Below are 9,418 nucleotides of genomic sequence, written 5' to 3'. Positions count from 1 at the left end.
TTTCATATGATGTGTTGTCTATTCATAAGTTTCCAATGCTATCCTTAAGTAGGTGATTTTTAAAAAAACTCAATATACTGAAGTTATTAATCAATTAATAATTTTAATAAAATCTCTAGGATTCTCTCAGCAAACTATCATATCATCTTCAAAAAGAATAAAATTGATAATTTTGTCTCTTATTGCCTGTGCTTACTTCTTCTATTTCTTTTTCTTGTTTTTTTTTTTTAATTTCTTAAGGTTAAATCCTATTCTGTTTGAAAAGGGCATGTGCTTTTAATTGGCAATCTTCATTTCATCATAAAAATGAGTGACACCATGAACTTGGCTGTTATTCTCCAAAGACCCAGATTCTTTGTCATCACTATATGCTCAGCGAATAATAAAGACAGAGATTCTAACAATTTTATTTTAGGATACACGCAAAAGTAGGGATAGAGGAGCATGAAAAATTGAACTTGCACTTTTTGCATAAGGAATGCCATGTCAGGAAACCTTGGAAATGACACCACTAAACTCTTGGTTCACAACCAAGATTCTGAAGAAGAGAAAATGAAGAGGTAAGAATCAGAGAAAGTTGTAATAAATTCAGTCTGAAAATAAATAGAACAGTATATACTTGAAAGCAAGGACTGCCTTACTTTTGTGTCTCCAGTGCCAAGCACAGTCTAGTAAATAGCCAAGTATATAGCAAGTACTCCATAAATGTTCATCAATTGATTCATGGTATGTAGCATGTACCATTTTTCTGAGATACTCACTATCAAGATTCTAAAATGATTAATCATAATTCTTATGATATTACAGTTTCCTCATAATCATTTTACATTATTGTCAAATAAGTTGCCCCTTAGTATTTGTGGTCAATATCTCTGCCAGCTAACTTGATCATGATTCTAAAACATCCAGAGACAAATTCATGAAATGCTCTAATGGAAACTATCCATTTTCAATTGGCCTATTTTTAAGTATCGCTCAGGCCCAAAATTTTAAAGATGAAGACAAAAGTAACATTTCCTAACTGCCAAATTTTATTTTTCTTTCCTTATTTCTGAACTCAATACAAAGCATGAAAAAATGGTTTGATTATAATTCTTTCTCCATCCTTGCTTTGATATAGCAAAACCAGTTCAAGTTGTGATACTCCATGCTTCCTCCTACTGAAAAGAATAATGCTTAACTCTTAGATCTGCACTTACTCCAAAGGCTGATGGACATTTTTGCCAACTTTCCAAAGTCCCTGATCCATGCAAAATTCATAGAATTATAGGATTTAGAACTGGAAAGGACGTAGATGATCACAAATTAATCCAACTCAGTGATTTTACAGCTAAGGAAGCTAAGACCCAGGGTGGAGTAACTAGTCCAAACCAAATTATTCCATATAGCAATCATTGACATACCTGTCTGTGCAAAGGTATATTAAGATTCTGAGTCTTCTGAAAGCACAAGTCACCTAATTATAAAATGAATGGAAGAGCTATTAATTATACAGGTAATCCAGCATCAAAACAAGCTATGGATTGCAGAGCTTGTATTGGTCTCTTACTGCAAAGATTGAATAAATTTGTTGGGTATTTTTTATTACTTTACTTATTCTATATTGACTCAAATGTAATTAACATATGTCATTAATGTATGATTAATATGATTTAATTATTCCATATTATTTATGTACTTACTCTTTGTGAAGCCTTTATTGATACCTGATTGCTTTTAATTGTATATATTTATCTTCATATCTCTTATGGTTGCATATCATTTGCTTGCCTAAACACTTCTATCTGATATTTTATTTCATTGTTATTTTTATTATTGAGTACATTAATTATAAAGTATACAATTTAATATTTTACCACATGTCTGGAGGCAGAACAGAATGTTTCTCAAATATTGATTTTGAGGAATAGTTATAAAGATTAAGTTTTACTATAGTGATCAATTAAATATTTTTTTTCAGAAAAGATAAAGCTCAGACAATGTAATAAAAGCAATTACCAGCCCAGGTATCAGAGGTTATAAGCACCAAAGATTATCATATGGATTATCCAATATGGAATATAGCAAACTTTCTGTTTGTCAATGGTCCATTTCTCTTTTTGTGGGAAAAAAAAAAAGAATAGCCACTATCATGACTTTTTCTCTTGACAGAATGGTCCCAATGTTACAGATATTCTATGGAACATTTGAAAAGGGAGTTTTTTTACTGATGAACCATCAGATACTCAGTACATTGTTTTGTTTTGTTTTATGGTTAGTTTCAGACTTTGTGTCTGAGACCAGATTTGAACTCTGGTCTTCCTGACTCTAAGGCAAGTGTTCCATCCACTGGGTCACCTAGCTGCCTCCTACCTTTATACCTTACCCTATTTTTAATCTTGAGGTTGAAATAATACAATGGTAGCACTAAGTATTGACTGGTATGCACACTGGCACATAATGTTGGCCATGTGGTATAGTGGATACAGTTTTCCTTTAAGTCAGGAAGACCTCTAGTCTCAGACATTTACTAACTGTTTAACCCAGGGCAAGTCACTTAATCCTCTGACTCAGTTTCCTCCCCTGTAAAATGAGTATAATACCTGCCTCTCAGGTTTGTGAGGATCAAATGAGCTATTTGTAAAACATTTGCAAATCTTAAAGCACTATATAAATGCTATCTGTTATTATATTACTATTATTTCACTACTACTATTACTACTCCTCACTGGGGAAAAAAAATATATGTTGTATGTTTTCCCTCTAAAGTATAGCAGAAATTCTAGAAAGTTCCTGGAAAGGAAAACCAAGAGGCATATCTCTGTTGGGTATTCTGAAAAAAAAAACAAACCGTTCAGTTCTAAATGCCTTGCTATGTAGTCCAAAGTTTACACTCAAGAATCTGTCCAAGGTCCTAACCTCAAATCCAATCATTCTATTATCTCTGCTGTATGACAGGAAGGAAGGGAACAGAATAATAAATAACCACACCACTTGACAGTGTCTGGTCATTCTCCTGTCACATCAGCTGTGATTACTTTGAGATCATGATAAATATTGTAATGACAGCGTTTAATGAGTAAATGCTATAAGTTTAATACTATGTTATATACAATGAGTATAGGAGACACATAAGATCTGATCTTTGCCCTTAAGGCTTTAAAGTCTTAAAGAATTTAAAGTCTAGTGAAAGAGACAAGATTAATATACATTAATGGGAAAAGGTAACGAATATAAGACAAAATATATAAAGTGTCAAACTTTTTGGTATAGATTATATTGCTATAGTTGTTCAGAAAAGGGAGATTAGTGATGAGTGGAGTAGCAGGTGAAATATTAATATAGGAAGTAGTATTTTATCTAGGTTTTGAAGGATTGATAGTCTTCAGACTGGCAGAAAGGAGAAAGAGAGGCAATCATTTCATTTCCAGTTATGCCCTGGAGGAATGGATGCTCAGCAAGGATGACTACAAAATATCTTTCGCCTCTTCCCATTCAAAGGCAATTCTGGGAGGATCTAACTTCACTAATCACCTTTCTAGGTGTTTTTGGAATGGATATTAATATAATATCTCTAATAATAACTCTATGAGATCCCTCTGTCAATAAAGAAAAGGACAATGAAGACAGAGGGTGTAGCGGCAAGCACCCCAAGCGTCCTCAGGGTTGCTGCTCACACAGGTTCTTGGATCTGCTTTGATAAAGGAAAGCAACTCAAAATGGGTTAACAAGCTTACTTTAATCAGTCAGACATATATCGTTTACCTTGTTCAGGGGAAAAAGGTCAGCACCCTGAACTTCAAAGTATACAGGCAGAATTATCAAGACAGAAACAGATCAAGTAGACAGCTTTCCAAACTGTGCAACCATTACATCCATACCAAATCAACATCTGGGTTTCAACATCTGGGTTTTTTCAAAGCCGGGGGGACTCCGGACAATGGCTTCCCAGAATCCATATCAAATCACAGAACACTTCTCAAAGTGAGCCCCCAAAACAAAGCTACACATCAGGGCTTATATAGCCTTCTCCTGGCTCAGAGAATATAACAACCTTATTGACCCACTGGCCAATCAAAAAGTATCTACTGAAAAACAAGCCTCCCACCCCAGGCTTCAGGTGCACTTTAGCCTAGGGGCAGGGAAGATCTTCCAAATTTGCATTCCCATTACAGAGGGGTATTCTCTTCCTGAGTTCTTAGTCCCAGTGGTAATTGCTGATTCAAGCAGGAGGCGAATCACCTTGACATTGGAAGAAAGGTGAGACATAGAATTGGAAACAGAGACTTTCAAGTTGTGAGTAGAAATTGTTCATATACTCTCTTGTGCCAGGTCTGGGGCTGTAAGGACCAGTAAGCAAAAGAAAGCTTAAGGATAACAGAACTGTTTTTTTAGTTTAAAATAACCCATGAGTTTTTTTTCAAATATGGGCCAGTCATTAGAGAACTTATCCCTTGGGAAAGGAAGGTGTGCTATCTCCTGGTAGCTAAGGAGACCACCAGAAATGCAGGAGACAATGGTTGATATTTGTGATAAAATGATCATTTGCAGGGAACTAAGGAAAGCTTTGGGAAGCAAAGTGTGGAAAACAGGAACAAAGAGCAGGAATGGGGTAAAGTAATTACTGATAATATCTAGTTAAAGGAAAGAGTTGTTGTAAATAAGTTCTCTGTAAAGGGCAGAGGGATTACAGAAAAGAATATCAGCATGAAGGAATCAATTCTGATTGCTCCTGACTCAAACCTAACAAGGGCAATAGTTTATCAATAAGTCTGAACAGACCTCTGGAGTATGACTGTCAGTTTCTAAGGGTTTGGATATGAAGACAATCAATCAATCAATCAATAAACATGTATTAAGTGTATGAAACATGCAGGTAGTACACTATACACTAAGTGCTCAGTCTACAAAGACAAAAAGGAAACAACCTCTGCCCTCAAGCACATTATATTCCATCAGAAGAGACAACATGGATGTAAATTTGTTCATATAAAATAAATATAAGGTAAATTTAGGTGAGGAAGGACACTACAAGGTAGAAGATTAGCATTCACATAGAAGTTTATACTTGATTAGAGTTTTGAAAGAAATGAAGGATTATAAGGGGAGGGGTGAAGTAAGAGTGAATTTTAGGCATGAGGAACAACTAGTGCAAAGGTGTAGAAAGGGGAAATGAACTGTGACCATAAAGGCAAGAAAGCAAATTTAGCTGGACTGTAGAATGTGGGAAGGGGGAACAATGTATATAATAAGTGTGGAAAGGTAGGCTGGGGTCAAATTGTGAAAAGTTTAAAAAGAAGAACCCTATTTGATCTTTGAGACAATAATAAACCATTGGAATAGTGAGCCATTTATTGGGTGGGGGAGTGTCATACTTAGATTTTTTAAAAATCACTTTAGCAGTAATAAAGAAGATTGATTGGAGAGGAGAGGGACTCGAGGCAGGGAGATCATTTAGGAGGCTATTGAAATAACCCATGCAAGTGCTGAAAGAGTTCGAACTTAATTTGGGACCAAGTGCTGTAGCAGCAAGCACCCCAAGCGTCCTCAAGGTTTGCTGCCACCACAGGTTCTTGGATCTGCTTTGATAAAGGAAAGCAACTCAAAATGGGTTAACAAGCTTACTTTAATCAGTCAGACATATATCGTTTACCTTGGTCAGGGGAAAAAGGTCAGTACCCTGAACTTCAAAGTATACAGGCAGAATTATCAAGACAGAAACAGATCAAGTAGACAGCTTTCCAAACTGTCCAGCCATTACATCCATACCAAATCAACATCTGGGTTTTTTTCAAAGCAGGGGGTCTCAGGACAACGGCTTCCCAGAATCCATATCAAATCACAGAACACTTCTCAAAGTGAGCCCCCAAAACAAAGCTACACATCAAGGTTTATGTAGCATTCTCCTGGCTCAGAGAATGTAACAACCTCTTGGACCCACTGGCCAATCAAAAAGTATCTACTGAAAAACAAGCCTCCCACCCCAGGCTCCAGGTGCACTTTAGCCTAGGGGCAGGGAAGATCTTTAAAATTTACATTCCCATTACAAGTGCTTACATGTAGTTTTTACCCCAGTTATCACTACTCCTCTCTTAATCTCATCTTTATCCAGGTTTGCAGATTAGATTTAAAGAACCAACACTTTAAAGCCCATAAATCCCCAGATTTCCAGTAGCAGAGATGATTAGGTATTAGCAGAGGATCATAGGATTTAGAGTGAACAGGCCCTCTAGAGGCCATGTAGTTCAACCCCCTAATTTTATAGAGAAGAAAACTGAGACCATGAGGTCCATTTATTTGCCCAAGGTCACATAGGTAGTAAATTTTAGGTGTAGAGCAGGGATAGGATTCCAGGTGTACTCATTCCCAATCCAATGTGATGACAGAGTAGTCCTTCAGAGAAGTTGTCCCTGAGTTTAGCTTTGCTAGCTTTCCACCAAAAGAATCATTTGGATCCTTCATCACTTCCTGTCTATGACATCTTAATTATTCAGGTGAGGACCACAGGATTTCTTTTAGAAAGGCATGTTCTCATGTTTTTGCCATCTCTCAGATCATAGGCAAAAGAAATAGAGATTGATTAGGAGTCCCTGTTGTATAAGCATGAGACATAGAAGTTTCAAGGTATAGAAAAAAAATTAGACGCTATCTTCTAGAGAGCAGGGAGGACGGAGGTCATATCTAGAGCAGAGAGTCTGCTACAAGAGAAACTAGGACCAGAAGAATGAAGCAACTTGTCCAAAGTCATGGAAGTAAGTGACAGAGTTGAGATTTAGGCCTAGTCTTCTTATCTAAGATATGCCCAATATAGCCGTAGAGGTTAGAATAACCTCCCTGGATCAGTTTGTCTTTTACCTTTCTACCTTGTATCTGGTCCAATCTCTACCACCTTGACGCCTGGGGAGAAACAGTAGCTCTCATTTCTTACCTAGTTCTCACCAATTCCCATTATTCTTCCAAAGGGCACCCTTTATCACACACATCAAGATCCAGGGTCAGTGTTTTTAGATGCCATCAGAAAGAAGCAATCCCAGTAGAATCATAGCATCGTAGGACTTTAGATTTGGAAGGGACTTTGAGATCATGTTGTAGAGAGGTGTTAAACACAGCCCATAGGCCAGCAATGTGCTGCCTAAATCAGATTAAAATGTAAGTGGGGAACATTTAATGAAACAAATAAAATGCAATAAAACATAGATTATGTTATCATGTGGTTTTCTAAGTCTATATGTATCCTATAGGGATCCTTATGTAGGGTTTAGTGACTCCTATATTTGAATTTGACACTATCTATGTCATTCAAATTCCTCATTTTCAGATGAGAAAATGGAAGCTGAGAGATTAATTGACTTGTCCATACAATTCCAGGTCCTTTGACTCCCCAATCCAATGTGCCTTTAAGGATAGTCCTTCAGAAAATTGTCCAAATCTCTCATTTTATGTGTGAGAAAAATAAGACCCTCAGGAGTATAGTGACTTGTCTAAGGTCACTCAAGTAGAAAAGAATCATGTAATCATAGAACTTCATGGTGTAAGGGACCTCAGTAACCATGTAGTTGAATCTATGCCTGAACAAATAATCCTGCCCTACAAAATATCCATCAGGGCTGAGAGATGACAGATGGCTAAACCACTCAGAAGTCTGGAATAGAAGCAAAAATGTGCCTTTACCAACTTGACCTTGGCCACTAACCAAACAAATGTTTTTTAAGGCACCATCTCTAATGAGAATGTTGTAGTTCCACAAAATCTGAATTCCTCTCATGAATAACTGAGTAGGAAAAAGAAGGATCATATCCACACTTTTTGTGATGTAGTTTCTGTTGGCATAAGTTCAAAGATTATATGGTGAAAAAACTCCAAAAAAAAAGTTTTAAAGGTGTCTTACCCAGAACTCCAGCTAAAAGATCCTTTAACTAATTTAACTCTATGCTAATATTCTTAAAATAAATCTGTTCTCTGTTTTCTTATTTATTGCTCTTCTTTTCCTCCTTCTGCTCTTCCTTTTTGTCCTCCTTTTCTTTTTCTTCCCCCTCCTCCATCCCTTTTCTTAAAAGAAATTTTAAGAGGAAAACAAAAGAAAAGCCTTGGAAAAGCTTTTTGGTGTATATACCCCAAAGAAAGGATTTTAACCCCCTACAGCAGGGAATTACAACTTCCCACTGTGACACTAAATGGACAGATGCAGAGTATAGATGAATAGCTTTTATTTCATTTAAAGAGCATGTTAGCACTCTTGTTGATATTTCAGCTTCAGAATACTGGAAGGTAGGCAGTTAAGCGGTGGCACAGTGGATACAGCGCTGGGCTTGGGAATCAGAAATACTCATTTTCATGGTTCACATCTAGCTGTATAACACTGGGCAAGTAGCTTAACCTTGTTTGCCTCAGTTCCAAATCTGTAAAATGGACTGGAGAAGGAAATGGAAAACCACTTTCATATCTTTGACAATAAAATCCCAGATGGGGTCATGAAGAGTCAGATATGACTGAAAATCAACCAAACAACAACAAGTAATGGAAGGTATTTTGAATGTTTCTTTTTAAAGTCAATATGAGCACACAGTGAATCCCTTTAAACTGGATAGGAAAATTATCCTCTATCCATAGATGTGTGTTATTTTTAGGTAAGATATTTTAAGGAATATTAAGGAAGGTTCCCTCTACCTTTTGGCTATAGAGGTAAGGTAGCCAGGGATACCATATAGGAACTAATCAAAGTTTATATTCCTCAAACTATCAAAAAGAGTTTTTATTTCAGATACAACATTCTAGTTTTAATCCAAGAATATGTAGGAAACAAACCTGGAAGCTATTGGCCTCATATGTCATAACTGGGAAGCCAATTTTAAGAATAAACTTAAGAGCCTTATTTTAGAAGGCACTTCTTCCCACTTCATGTCTTTTGTCAGTAGGGGAATTTTTGGTCTTTAATAAAGAACAGGATTGCTGATGAAGATATATGTGGTCCTGCCTTCAAATCTTCTTTAAACATATATTGAATAATACATGTTGGTCACTTATCTATTATGGATAGAGTATTTCATTAACCCTCCTCTTTCACTACCCTTTTAAGATTATTTATAATCATCCTCTTCTAAGTTTTTCTTAGCTAATTTTACCCATTCTACAAGTCCTGACTCACCTCTTGCTTAGTGTTCTCTTACGTGTCCTGTCTGCAAAGTTTTGGATAGAATATTGTAAGAATCAGCAATGACTTTGGATGACAGAGGAGACTGAAGGGGGGGGGGCAAAATTACATATGGGAGAGAAAATTAAGTAAATGGCAATCTTCTTGCAAGAGCCCAAGACTTTTCTTTCTCTGACTGCCTTGGTAAGAATGGGAGAAAATGGGGGAAAAAAGGCGGGGCAAACTCCCTTAGAACCAATTAATGCTGTGGAAATGGAGATGTTAGTTAATGTCCTCCCTTGATAGGGA

This window comes from Petaurus breviceps, unplaced genomic scaffold, assembly GCF_028583685.1.
Source record: "Petaurus breviceps papuanus isolate PSGF00001 unplaced genomic scaffold, PetGlider_PUasm1.0 151, whole genome shotgun sequence".
NCBI classification, from domain to species: domain Eukaryota; kingdom Metazoa; phylum Chordata; class Mammalia; order Diprotodontia; family Petauridae; genus Petaurus; species Petaurus breviceps.
Note: the sequence above shows the minus strand (reverse complement) of the source record.